At 41.4% G+C, this 14,880-nt stretch overlaps 1 long non-coding RNA gene across 1 annotated transcript in view; it reads right to left on the minus strand.

Annotated features, from left to right (window-relative positions):
* Window positions 1-1,141: 1,141 nt before the first annotated feature.
* LOC120927550 overlaps window positions 1,142-14,880 on the minus strand; it is a 30,439-nt gene continuing 16,700 nt past the window's right edge. The window contains exon 2 of the long non-coding RNA XR_005747098.1: window positions 1,142-3,216. This is a non-coding gene — a long non-coding RNA (uncharacterized LOC120927550). The remainder of the gene's footprint in view (window positions 3,217-14,880) is intronic.

Here is a 14,880-nt window from a genome sequence, read left to right on the forward strand (position 1 = left end):
CAAAGAGATGGTAATTTTTAAGGTGCAAATCTCAGGGAAGAACCTCACTTAAAGCATAAAAACAACATGTTTTTGAATATAAATGTTAAAAGTAAAAAAAAAAGAGCGTTACTGTGTCTAAACCCACATACATTAACCTTTATCAGACATCATATCACATCCAATAGTTTCTCATAAATGGGTTGTATATTAGAGCCTTTCAATTTGAGAGTGTAAGGATGAATTCTAGACATAACATATAAATCTGAATGTGAGTTCTCAAAGCGTTTCGCAGTAAAGCTTCATCAGGAGAAGTTTTAGTACTGATAATATAAAAGGTTCACACAAATTAGCACATAATATAAGGAATACAAATACTCATGCAAAGCCAGAACTGAGGCACTCAAGCCTCGGTAGAACACTTATATTGATTGTATCACCATGTACAATGTTGTTCTCCAGGCTTGTGGTTAACTGCTTGCTTGAATATTAAATACATCTTTTTGAATTTGGATTCAGCCGCGGTCAACATTATTGAAAGTCCTTAAATTCTGGGCTTTCCCTGTCAAGAAATATAGCAAAGAGATGGTAATTTTAAGGTGCACATCTCAGGGAAGGACCTCACTTAAAGCATAAAAACAAAATGTTATTGAATATAAATGTTAAAAGTAATATAAAAACAGCATTACTGTGTCAAAACCCACATACTGTACATTAACCTTTATCAGACATCATATCACATCCAATAATTGCTCATTAATGGGTTGTATATTAGAGCCTTTCAATTTGAGAGTGTAAGGATGAATTCTAGACATAACATATAAATCTGAATGTGAGTTCTCAAAGCATTTTGCAGTAAAGCTTCATCAGGAGAAGTTTTAGTACTGATAATATAAAAGGTACACACAACTTAGCACATAATATTAAGAATACAAATACTCATGCAAAGCCAAGATGGATTTCTGCTTACAGCTGATATGTATGCACTGGGCAGCAGCATGTCAATATGGGAGAGGGCCCCCCAAAAATCCCATCTCTTTGCTATATCTATTTTTTATTAAAAGTTTCTTACTGATATTTGTCTATTTTTGTAAATACCAAAATAAGCCAAAAACAAAGTACATATACCCATAAATAAAAAGACATAGAATAAATCATCATATTAGCCAGAAATCTATGAATTTAAATTTCCACAAATGCTTTTATCCCTGATATGCACAGGAAAGCATCCAAGTGGGCATGAACTAATAATAGGATCACTGAAATATAAACCACCCATCACTGAAAACACAGCCTCAGATTCGTCTGTTTATGAAATATAGGTATTCCATCTAACATGAGAGAACAACAAAGATATAAAAGCTGAAAGTGTAATTTGTGAAAGCATAAAACAATAGGGACAAGCAAAAGAGACAAAGCCATAGATCTCAAAGGGAACACACCCTGCATAAATGAATGGAATCCAAACATAGGTGTTCTAGCTCCAAAAGTGTTCTCCAATTACTGGATGCATGAAAGTAGTAGGAAGAGCCAGGAACTTCAGAAACCCTCTTTCAGCCGAAACACGTTAGCATGTATTTCCTTTATCTACAATAAAGTCTTTAAAGAGGATTTCTGTAGTTGCCGGATCTTCATAAAACAAAGGACTCATTACTACTAAACACCTTTGAGTTAATTCCGTCTGTCCTCCCACAACACAGCATGAGATGCCAAGAGGTGGATGCTTACCATAATACTCTGAATTAATGGATCCAACAAAAAGTGTTATTTGGATTCACTAGCAGAGGTCATTCATGAATGAATGCCTTCCATTTGGTACCTAACTTGCTCAGATAATTGTGTGAATCACTACAACATCATGAATAGATAAAGGTTAGTTTTAGGGGAATTTCTAAACATTTCTTAACTTAAATGCATACTGCCATATACCTGGTTGGAGGCCAAGGTGACAATAGGGCTTCCCTTGTGACTAAGGTCCTAGCACCCCTGGAGGTGATGACAGGGAGTGCAAGGCTCACAGAAGCACAGATGCCATTTAGGCTGGTCTACTAAGATCTACTTCAGGAAGTCCCCAGCTAAGTGATTCTCTGGCAGACTGTCAGGAGTGATGGCAGGAACACAAGAAACTGTTGTGGAAGAGCACCCCCGGTGTGGCAGCAAGGGGCGTTCTGACACCCATGGAAGGAGCAGAGTTAGACCAGTACGGTGGGACTAGAGAAGCATAGTCAAGGTCTGGATCCAAGTCAGGGTCAAATACGAGAGATCAGTAGGATGCAAGGCAGGAGCATAGTCAGGAACAGTCATGCACAGGAATCAGGAGCAGAAGACAGCAGAAAGGTCAGGAGGCAAGCCAAGGTTATACATGGGGGGTCAGAAGAGGCAGAGTCCTTTACAAGACATGGGGTAACAATGAGAGGTCAGATCAAGTCGGTAACGAGGAATCATGATAATATAGGGTACACAGGAAAAAACAGCACTGATAAGCTGAAGATCATCCAGCTATCTACTGTCACTGCTTCCTTTCCTAAATATGGTGTTTGGGGGCCAGTTCTGGTATTAGGCATGCACACCCAAACGCCAGCACTCCTTGGCATGCATGCAATGCGTCTGCACACATTTCTACACAAAAAGCTTAATTTATGTAGAATATTGGCAGACTTGCTATGCCCGTCTTTTTGCACTTTCGCAATTCTGTTCTGCACAGTGCCCTGAAGCATACAATGTTTACACTGAAATGATAAAACTACTTATATTTTATTAGATACACCCTAAGAAAATTACTGCCAGAATTTTAAATAGTTCCTTGTTTTGTCATATTTTAATGTTCAAGTACTCAATGTTGTCATGTCATCACACTACACACAATACCATCACATAAAGTGTTATAACATTGCTACATAATGGATAACAACCTCACTGGGTTTTCTGGGTTTACTGCATTTATTTATAAAGCAAAAAAAAAAAATAGTACATCGCTTTTGATTGTGGGGTGAAGATATAAAGAAATTATTTGGCTGATTAGCAGACTTTCAGGTGATAAGCATTATTTAACCATATACAGTGTGTATCAGCTTGAATTATGGATATTCTTAAGAGAACGCTGCAGGTTCAAGGTCTGTCATTCTGATCCCGTCTTCACTATCTCATGTAGCCGTTAAAATCTGAACTCCCTTCTTACATGCTGGTTCCAATGCAGTGTCTCCCTAGATAATAAAGTGAGAATGACAGCTGCAGAACCTGCAAAAAAAAAAAAAAACATTAATGTTTGCTACCATATTTTTATCCACAAAAATTCCCTTTAGGTTAAGGATGTAGTTCTAGCCTATCACGTCCCTATCATATTTGGTGTTACTACATTATATGCATATTGGTTTTGCAGAAACTTCAGATTACAGGTTAGCCCATCACAGAAACTAGCTCTAGCCTTTGTTCATGTAGCACCCTTTAGTTGTGCTAGGTGTTAGTGTAGGCACATTTCTAAGCCTGAGCTGTGAATCTGGGTCAGGGTTCAGTGAATCTGGGCTGGATGACTCATCCTTGCAGCCTCTCCGGTGCCTCCCCCTGCTTTCTGGGACACTGGAGAATGTTCTAGACATAGCGGGTGGGGGTTAGCAGGAACTGCTTAGCATATTTATGAAGGACTCAACAAATCCCCAGTAAAGGGCTGGCAGGGGGCAGGCCACCTTATAAATAGGCATGAGTCATGTCAGCAAAGGGAAGTCGGGTGGAAGATGGAGAACTTTGAGTGCCGAGGAGGCCCTCAAAGGTGCCCCTAGTCTGGGGGGGGTGACCTTAAGTTGGGGCTAGAGTGCTGCAAGGATCCTGCCATAACACATGAAGGAAGACCTTTGTGGAGGCACAAGAGCAAGGAGAGAGGACAGCAGGGGCAGGTCAGCACTACTGGTAAATCTCCTGAGAGTCAGCCAAGTGGGCTGGTGTGTGTCGGTCTGGAGGACTGTGGTGGAGAAGTTAACCTGGAGGGCTAGTAAAGGGGCAACTGCAGCCAGGCGTGTTGGCAGTGCCTGAAGAGGTGGTTCTGGGATCAATAGCCACAGGAGGAGGAGTACAAGCTGGACACTGTAATCTTTTTGCTACACAACCAACCAACCAAGTGTGCACTGAAAAATAAAGTGGAGCTGTATATAGAGACTGTATATAGGAAGAATGTCCCTGAAGTTCTGCTAAAGTTAAGTGGGCATCCTATAACCTCCCATCCCTATCCAAGTTATAACCCTCTAATAAAAAAAAAACACAAAGTCATAGACTGTTCTCTGCCTCAAAAGTGCCTTTGGAAATTCGGTGTGTCTGGCTGTGCAGGGTGGAGGATCCCAGTTTAACCACAGCTCCTTAGAGGGATGTGCTAGATTCATCTTCATTGCATGCAGGATCAGTAGTTTACAGAACAAAGTTAAAATTTTACTAAACCCAGGACCCTGCATTCACTATATCTGGTATCCGGCAGTACACATAACATATAAATGCAATCAATTTAGTCAATATAAACTGTTAAATATCTTTTCTCATTTAGCAGTTAGAGCAGTCTTGTGATTTATATCAGTGCCTGGTTAAAGCTTGTAGGAGTAGTTTTCATTCTGCCCTGATTGTCCTGATTGGCCCTGTGCTGATCACATGTACAACCCCCCCCCCCCCCAAAAAAAAACTTTTTCTAGCAATACACACAAAACTGAGCATGTGCAGAGTGCCCCCAAAGCTCTGTTCTATCAGGAGATGGTTTGGGGACTGTGGAAAAAAGTGAGGATCAAAGAAGATGGGATCAAACAGCCTTTTTACACAATGCAGAGGATTAACCCCTTAGGTTCCACAACGAATTTAACAAGCATGCTTTACTGCATATACAGACTGAGACAATGCCGATTGGATAATAACAGAATGCAACAAACAAGATGTCACTGAGCACTTCATCAGAAGTGTGCCCAGCAAAGGAACTCCTTCTAACTACTGCACTGACATCGGTCAGGCAAATTCAGTATTTCAAATAAACTAATCAGACTTTAAGAAGGACAAATATATATATATACAGTATATATATATATATATATATATATATATATATATATATATATATATATATATATATATATATATATATATATTTGGATCCATGTTGCATTCTGGGTGTATCCAAATAAATCTGTGTATGGACCCGTAACAGAAAATACATCCATGGGCCTTCATACAGACGCCTTTGAAAACAGACATGATGCCTTGGTTTCCACCCTATAAAGTTAGGCATGACAACTATAATGATCTCAAAGCTGACAAAGCTGATTGGAGGAGGTGGAGAAGTGGGACAGTTTTCTCACCTCCTGCAACATGGCAGAAAACAGTTGGAGGGCTCTAAGTTCAGGTACCAGCTACAACATAGCAGAGCACAATTCAACAGGCAGTATTAAGGAGTGAGTTTGGGGTGGAGAATGTGTGAATATGATTAAGGGGTATTGTCATGAATGCTGCTGCCAGATTTATCCACCCTACTAATCGTTCAGTGTCCACCACTCCTCTCTGACAATCCTTCCCTTAACTTCTGAATACAATTAAAAAAATAACGACAACATACAAAACCATCCAGAACTTTGTCCCCAGCTACATCACCAAGCTTGTCTCAAAAAATCAACCAAACCATACCCTTTGCTCCTCCTAAGACCTTCTGCTCTAGAACAGTTCCCATCTCTGCCGGTACACGTGGTGAACTACTGCATGCAACAGCTTGGATGCATTTATCACTGAATAAAATTATACATGCCCTCCTTATCTCTATACCAGTCTTCAGCCCAGCTATCCAGCTATCCAGTCAAAGTCTTAACAATAACATAACTAACACTGAATACATCTGTGATTGTTTTTTTTTTTTTGTTCTGTAATGGACTAATCAACATGTTATGACCCAGCCCAGTGCTCCATGCTTATCTCATTTCTTTATAGTGAAATTACTTCTGACAGTTGTCTAACAAAACTCAAACATTGTACTGCCTGGGAGAAAGAGCCGTTTCCACAGAGGAGGGCATATGGGAGGATGTTTATATTTAAAGAACAGTAAAGTGTCTAAATCAGTTTCCATCAATTAAATTGCCTTGAAAGTGATGTTTAAATTGTGCCTTTATCCAGAAAGGAAGAATCAATCTGATCCTTCGAGTTCTGCTAATTACTTCCGGAACTGCTCCTAATGCCTCGTGCACACGGTCAGACTTTTGACCGTGCAAAAGTCCACCGTGAGTCCGTCGGAAGTCCGACGGAAAGATAGAGAACAGGTTCTCTATCTAAGGTCCGTCGGACTTCCGACCAAAAAAGTCCGACTGTGTGTAAGAGGCATAAGGTTCATTTATTTTTGGTAGAGGTGTCCTGTCATCAAGTAGTTTTGGAAGCATGTATATACAAATATTTCAGTTGTTTCGCTGCAATGGGACCCAGATTCTGAATTTATCTGTTGAAGCTGAATTCCAAGTATGGATATATTTTGCTTAGTTATGATGTTGATACAGCTTGGACCATGTGGCATACCTGTGGGATCCATGTGCAAGCTTAAATCACTGTAGAAGGCACCACTACTACAGTGATCTCCACTAACTTCCCAGGTTTATTTTCACAATGATCAATCAATTCTCTGGTTTGATGAGGTGCAGAAGCAGGATGTTAATCTCACAATTTCCACCCCATCCAATCAGAAAATGCCTTTTATTCATTGAGAAAAACACAAGGCCTTCTGTGAATGGTGCCCGCACTGTGTGAGTGACCATCTGTGTTCACTATATAGCAGGGCAGCAACTTGATGCATGACCTGGAAGCTAGCAGGGATCACTGTAGTAGTGGTGACTACTACAGTGATTTCCAGCTGTCACAGGGCTTGGCCAAGTATGGAACATGTATACTTACATTGCTCCAAGCTGGACCAATGCTTTAAAGTGGATGTAAACCCTATTGTTTTTTTGTTTTTTTTGCTGTCATCATGTAGAGTATAAGATTTCCTATCATCTGTGCCCAGTCTTGCCACAAAGAGTTAATCCAGCTCTGAGCAATCCTCTTTTGTTTTTTCAGTGAGATAAACAGACAAACAGGAGAAAACTTTTGTCCGTTCTTCCCCCTTGCTGTGAATGACAGATTATTTACATATCTTATGCACTAGCCTGAGAGGCATTATTTTTTAATTCCCACCCCCACTCCTTTTCTGAAGTCATGTGGTTACTTTTTTGGATTTTGACTGGATGTTAGTGATCATAGCAGAATTTAGTTTAAGGAATACACAGGAGAAAATGCATGTTGACAAGGGGAGTGTACAGGTGGGCGGGGGGAGTCTACTGTGATCACGACTCCACCCACCGAGCTCCAGACAACAGATCCACCCACAGAATCTGCAGTTTTTCCGTTCTTATAACAGACAGAGGGGAGACATTTGACAGGTAAGGATACATTCAGGAGGCACCCATATCCTTATAGATCAGCACTATGGCAGTAGTTTAGAAAGGATGAGAGTGGGTTTACATCTACTTTAACTATACTATTGAAAGTGTTTAGTCAAATTTGTTCAGCAAATGCAAAAAAAATACCTGTTGATCATGCCCAAAATCCATTTCTGTTCTGTGTTCTGTGCTTTCCGCGGTGTGATCTCAAACACCGATGTCAGCACTTCCTACCTCTGTGTTATGGAGAAGAAGAAGGGGGAGGTGTTCTGCAGTCTTAACACACATTCTGCGCTATTGGGACATCGCTGCTACTCTAGACATGCAGTACAATGAGTGAGCATTGTCCCCCTAGTACAGAAAGTACGATATTGAAAAGCCCACCACCAGCAAATAAAATAAAAAAATGCCAGAGAAAAGAAAACAAACTCAGCCATATAAACTGGTAAGCCTCATGTAGGCAAGTGGAGTTGGGCTTAGGTCTATTTTAGGGTTGCTCCTCCTTCTGAAAAAGAAAAGTGGTTGCTGGTGCAAACCTGGTCACAGAGTCTTAGAAATTGGCGCTTGGAATTAATGTGTGAGTTCTGCTGGGGGCAAGGGGGATAGCAATACACGGTCAGAAGAGTGGGATGCTTAGGCCTATGGCCACCATCCATGCAAGGATCAGTATGGAGTGAGCTGTACAGTTGATGCAGTTGATGCAGCCCAGCAACTGGAATTTTCTGAGTCGACGTCTGGTTGCATGTGATACTGTAACCACAAGTGAACAAGCCACACTTGCCAACACACAATCTACTAAATCAGGGTTGCCCAACCAGTGGCCCGGGGGCCATATGTGGCCCGCGACCTCCTGCTCTGGGATGGAATAAAATTGAATATAATACTGTTAGTAAAGGTAAATTTATTACTAAAATCACACTGTATATATGGGCTTATCTGTTCTGCAGTGGTTACTGGGCTTCTTTCAAACTTATCCACAGGTGCAGAGAAGGGCACCTGTGGGTTACCTACACTGTGCCACAGACTTCTATTACCTGGTTTGGTGTGCTGGGAGTAGAGTGGGCTCTATACAGTATAGCCGAGTGGGCTGCCATCCACCTACTCTGCCCATTGTGGCCCACGACCGGTTACCAAGTCGCCTAAGTGGCCCTTGCTCTTCAAAAGGTTGGGCAGCCCTGTACTAAATGTTTGTTCTTGGGGTTAGATACACTTTCACGAGACAAAAATAAATAACTAAGAATTCCAGTATACTGTATATATACCATTTTATGTAGATGCTTTCACGCAAACCAATTAATATGTGCTTATAGGAAATGTTTTACCAAAGGCATGTGCAATAGCAGAATATATTTTGGACAACATTTATATAAAAAAAATTCTATGGAAATGTTTAATAGCAGAATGTTAAAAAAAAAAATGTTTTCCATCTTTTCAATTGTTTTTACTTATATAATAAAAAAACTGTGGTGATCAAATACTACATTTTTGAAGGTGTCTTTGTTGTTATTTTTGTGATAATGGTGAGGTTACTTTTCAACATATAAGCAAAAAAGAAAAAATACGTTCATCCAGAAGTTTTCCATTGGCTTTTTATTTTTCATACTTTCCTTTGGTAGTGTTTTTTCTAGAGACAAGCAGGAAACCCCCAACAGTTTCACCACTTTCCCTGTTACCAGTAAGTCACAACACAAGGTCCACAAGCATGTGTACTTAGTGTTATACGAGTGCCAGTCAATATGCTTTGTAGCTTTCAGTGAATGCTTCAAGGAGGTGCCCAAAAATTCTGCATGTCATATTATTAGGACTTCCGAGCATCAGTCTTTTACACACATCTGGTGTTTCAAAATACGGTGTGGGAAGTGTGTGTGTGGGCAAATATATATATATACTAGTCCTGTTAAAATACTGGAGTGGATATCTATAGTTCTACGGTGTCTAATCTCTGATCACCAAGTTTGGAGATCGGTGGAGGAATATCATTGCATATGTACTTAACAAGGGAGAAACGAGGGGCAGAGAAAGAGGTAAGATAAAGGAATAGTGGGCCAGATTCAGATACAATTACGTTGCTCCACGGCAGCGTAACGTATCGGATTTACGTTACACCGCCGCAGGTTTACAGCGTAAGTGCCTGATTCTCAAAACTCTTACCTGTAAACTTGCGGCGGTGTAACGTAAATGCGCTCAGCGCAAGCCCGCCCAATTCAAATGGGGCGGGCACCATTTAAATTAGGCGCGTTCACGCGCCGAACGTACTGCGCATGCTCCGTCGGATAAATTACCTGACGTGCATTGCGCTAAATGACGTCACATAGACGTCATTTGTTTAGACGTTAATGTAAATGGCGCCCAGCGCCATTCACGGACGACTTACACAAACGACGTGGTTTTTTAAATTTCGACGCGGGAACGACGGCCATACTTAACATGGCTTAGAACAACTAGAGCTCAGCCCTAATTTTACGTGGCGTAACTCGACGGAAACAACGTAAAGTTAGATCGACGGGCAGCGCGGACGTTCGGGAATCGCCGTAACTAGTCATTTGCATATTTTACGCCGACCGCAATGGCCTCGCCACCTATCGGCCGTCCTAGAATTGCATCCTTAAGATCCGACAGTGTAATTCAATTACACCTGTCGGATCTTAGGGCTGGCTATGCGTAACTGATTCTATGAATCAGTCACATAGTTAGGACGGCCGTAACACAGAGATACGACGGCGTATCAGGAGAGGAGATACGCCGTCGTATCTCTTCTGTGAATCTGGCCCAAAGTTCTTATAGTAGAGAAAGAGTAAATCTCCACACCCTTTAGGAGCTCTCAAACCTTATATCTGCTGTATATACATATACTCTTGTAGCATATCCAGACTAACAAAGTATTTAAAAAGTCATCATTTGTGTTTCTGTACTGGGAAATCGTTCATTCCATCTGATGTATGTAAGCTAATCCCCCCATTTCCATTATTTGGGGGGTATTGTACTATCACAAGCATTTAGCGAAAACGGTGCAAGCCACAGTCAAGTGTCTCACAGTAGTCCATTATAAATGTATATGTTCCAGGTATCATAGTGAGCAGGTTAATGCTTGACATGTTGTGACTTGTATGTCCTGCAATTCTGTCATTTACTTAAAGAAGGGGTCCATTTTGTGGAGAACAAATGGACATCTGTACCAGTTTAATAACATCTTCTAATTCCCCTGAGCTCTGGAAGAGACAGAGATTTTGTGGGCTAAGGGCAATGCCTTATGCCAGACAGCCTCTTTGGTAGTGTTATTCAAGTCCATCTCCAATTTAGTCACAAAACTAGGCATAAGTGGAAATGTTTCCTTAACCAATAGACTATAAACTGGAGAAACTAGTTGGTCTGTTTTTGGTGTTTGTGGCACTAGTGAAGAATGCTCCCTTTAGAATAGTGGTCCGAATGCCACCCTTACAAACACCTAAAACTATTATTTCTGTTATGCAGCTGGCTCTGCCGTGTGGCTTTGTCCCCAGAAGTATGAAAGCACTGTCAAACTGGAGGTCAATCTTCTACAACCAATACCTAGTAACTTCTGGATGAACCCTGGTTGAGTTTGTTATAGTAACTGCAGCTTATGGAGGGAGGGAGTTGGGGGTTGGTGAAAGGGTGGGCCCTCTTGCAAATGTATACGAGTTGCACTTTAAATCTGAAAATTGGCAGTGGCTTGAGTCAATTAACACACAGCAGTAATCCGCAGATTTTCTCTTATTTCTTGATCGTAAACCTTTCCAATGGTTTTCTAATGTCTAATTTTCCAGGGATATAAGTAGGTGTAGGCCTGATTACGCCTATACTAGTATCTTAATGTAACCCTTACATTATAAAGTAACATGACTTAAGAATTCGTCAGCCTCGGTTCTTCAACCTTTTTAATAAAGACACTGACTGTGTGACATGGGTTTAAATTGGTTGTACACCTCCCTTGGCAAGTAGTACCTATAGGTAAGTCTAGACACCATACAGTTCTGAAGCCATCAGTTCCAAAAACATTTATAATGGCCTCAGGGCCACCATCAGGAATTATGGGACCCCTTACACAGCTTCAGGGAACCCGAACCGGGGGGGGGGGGTGCTGCCGCCTGAAATTGAGAAGCGGGGGGGGACCTTTACAAAAAAAAGAAGGAATAAATAAAAATATATATAAAAATAAAAGAACCCCATTGACGTCTATGGGACTACTAAAATGTTTTTATAAAAAAAGGGGGTAGCCATCCGGGGGCCTGGGGACCTCTGGGCCCTTTAATAAAAAGAAAAAAATAAACCTCTGGGCCCTTTAATAAAAAATAAATAAAAAAAATATAAACAAAATAAACATTTATAAAAAATAAATAAAAAAAAAGGGGGGTTGCCATCCGGGGGCCCTGGGGACCCCTGGGCCTTTTAATAAAAAAATAATAATTTTAAGATAAAAAAATAAATATAAACAAAAATAAAAAATAAACATTTATAAAAAAAAATGGGGGGGATCGCCGTTATCGGTGGCGGGTGAGGGCCCCCCCTCCCGCCGCTCTTCCGCTCCCCGGTAGCGGCGGAGGAGATCGGATGCTGCTGGCTCTTCAGTGAGGACTCGAGTGAGGGCAAGATGGCCCCCACCCGTCCTCATAGCTTTGCTGGGCGGAAGTGACGTCAAAACGTCAGTCCCGCCCAGCGTCTTAAAGAGACAATTTTTTTGTTGTCATTTTTTTAAATGACAAATTTTCCTTTTTTTTTTTTTTCTTGCATTTAAGTCTAAATATGAGATCTGAGGTCTTTTTGACCCCAGATCTCATATTTAAGAGGACCTGTCATGCTTTTTTCTATTACAAGGGATGTTTACATTCCTTGTAATAGGAATAAAAGTGATAATTTTTTTTTTTTATTATTTCAGTGTAAAAAATTATAAAATCAAGAATAATAAATAAGAAAACAAAAAAAAAATTATTTTAAAGCGCCCCGTCCCGACGAGCTTGCGCGCAGAAGCGAACTCATATGCGAGTAGAGCCCACATATGAAAACGTTGTTCAAACCACACAAGTGAGGTATCGCCGCGATCGTTAGAGCGAGAGCAATAATTATAGCCCTAGACCTACTCTGTAACTCAAAAAATGCAACCTATAGAATTTTTTAAACGTCGCCTATTGAGATTTTTATGGGTAAAAGTTTGACGCCATGCCACGAGCGGGCGCAATTTTTAAGCGTGACATGTTGGGTATCATTTTACTCGGCGTAACATTATCTTTCACAATATATAAAAAAATTGGGCCAAATTTATTGTGGTCTTATTTTTTAATTCAAAAAAGTGATTTTTTTCCAAAAAAGTTTGCTTGTAAGACCGCTGCGCAAATACGGTGTGACAAAAAGTATTGCAATGACCGCCATTTTATTCTCTAGGGTGTTAGAAAAAAATATATATAATTTTTGGGGGTTTTAAGTAATTTTCTAGCAAAAAAAAATTTTTTAGTCTTGTAAAGGCCGAATCTGAAAAACACCTTCTGTCCTTAAGTGGATAATCAACTGTCTACTGGACACCTGTTTAATGAATAATTAGACTCACTTGTATTTGAATTCTTGTTAATAAGGATTTTGAAAGGAAAGAAAAGGGTTTCTGACAAATATGTTGGGGTGTACAACAGTATACTGTATTTATATATGTAAAACATAAAAGCTTCTGCTTTAGACTCTCTTCTGATTAACAATATATGTGTGGTATGTAATTATGTTTCCTTATATTTAATAGAATGGCAAAAATGTATATTAAAATGAATGCAGCCACATATATAAAACTCTTATTAAGTAGTATTTTTCACAGATGTATGCCTGCTTCCATACAGGTGGCTTGTTTAAAATGAATAGGCTGGTGACGTTCTCATTTAAGTTTACTTCACCTTTATGTAAACATAGCATATTAAATGCCATTACATGGCACCAACCCAAGTACATTACAAGAATACTTGTAGATCTGCTTTAAATCATAGGACTGACCCCGAAAGTCAACCTTTAACTAACCTAGGTGATTCAAACTGAGCATATATTAGAAAATGGATATACAGCGGTTACCATGAGTAAAAACTGCATGTAGGAGCAATCAGTAAATACAGAGATATAGATAGCTGAAGCTGTATGCAAATTTAGCATTTTCTTGTAAAAAGCAAGCTTGGACTTTGCAAAAAAATTCAGTATGCAGTTTTCACTGCAGCTAAACATTATGTTAATGTCTCTAAAGGTCTGCATTTATCTAGAACCCAATATAGCTAGTAGTAGTAGTTAGTATAGTAATAGCAGTTAGTCACATTGTTCTGTACCATTTATATGTATTTTCTCTGTGTTATATTAAACAGTATCAGGTTGCCTTTAATGTTTGCTGACATCTAGTGGTGGTTTTGGGTCATTACAACGTGTTTACTTACCTGAATTGGTATCTCCCTCTGTCCTCGCCTCCTATTTAGTGCTAGTTAGTTTAGTCCTACAGTAGGTGTTTGTGACATTGTGTTTTTAGCACGACAGCATCGCGCTGATTCTCGGCGACGTGGTGCCGAGATCTCGCACTCACTGGAATAGTGACAGCACATCCCAGCAAGCGCGTCATAGAAGCGACGGGAGATCCGACTTGGATTCCCGCCAATTCTACACGTGTGCGGCGTTTGTTATGAATCCTGAGGGGGAAGTCCCCGCCGGATTTTAAATAAAAATCCGGCATAGGTTCCCCCCTCAGGAGCATACCGGGCCCTTAGGTCTGTTATGGGTTGTAAGGAGAGCCCCCCTACGCCGAAAAAAATGGCGTAGGGGGTCCCCCTACAATCCATACCAGACCCGTATCCAAAGCACGCTATCCGGCCGGCCAGGAAGGGAGTGGGGACGAGCGAGCGCCCCCCCCCCCTCCTGAGCCGTACCAGGCTGCATGCCCTCAACATGGGGGGGTTGGGTGCTCTGGGGCAGGGGGGCGCACTGCGGCCCCCCCACCTCAGAGCACCCTGTCCCCATGTTGATGAGGACAGGGCCCCTTCCCGACAACCCTGGCCGTTGGTTGTCGGGGTATGCGGGCGGGAGGCTTATCGGAATCTGGGAGCCCCCTTTAATAAGGGGGCCCCCAGATACCGGCCCCCCACCCTAAGTGAATGGATATGGGGTACATCGTACCCCTACCCATTCACCTGGAGGAAAAATGTCAAAGTTAATAAGCACACCACACAAGGGTTTTTAAAATAATTTATTTTTCAGCTCCGGAGGCCCCCCCTGTCTTCTTTATTAGCTCTGTTTACCAGGGGGGCTTCTTCTGTGACGTCTTCGGGTGGGTGGGGGCCGCCGTCTGGTTCTCTTCCACCGCCGGGGGGGGGTCGCTTTTAAAAAAGCCCCCACCCCCCAGCGGGTTTCCTCCGGCGTCTTCGGCGGGGGGGCTTCTTCTTCCGCTATCCCGACGGGTCTTCTCCGCTATCCGGGGGGTCTCCTTCTATGTTCGCCGCTCTCCGCTGTTGACTCGGCG

Source organism: Rana temporaria, chromosome 2 (genome assembly GCF_905171775.1).
Source record: "Rana temporaria chromosome 2, aRanTem1.1, whole genome shotgun sequence".
NCBI lineage: Eukaryota > Metazoa > Chordata > Amphibia > Anura > Ranidae > Rana > Rana temporaria.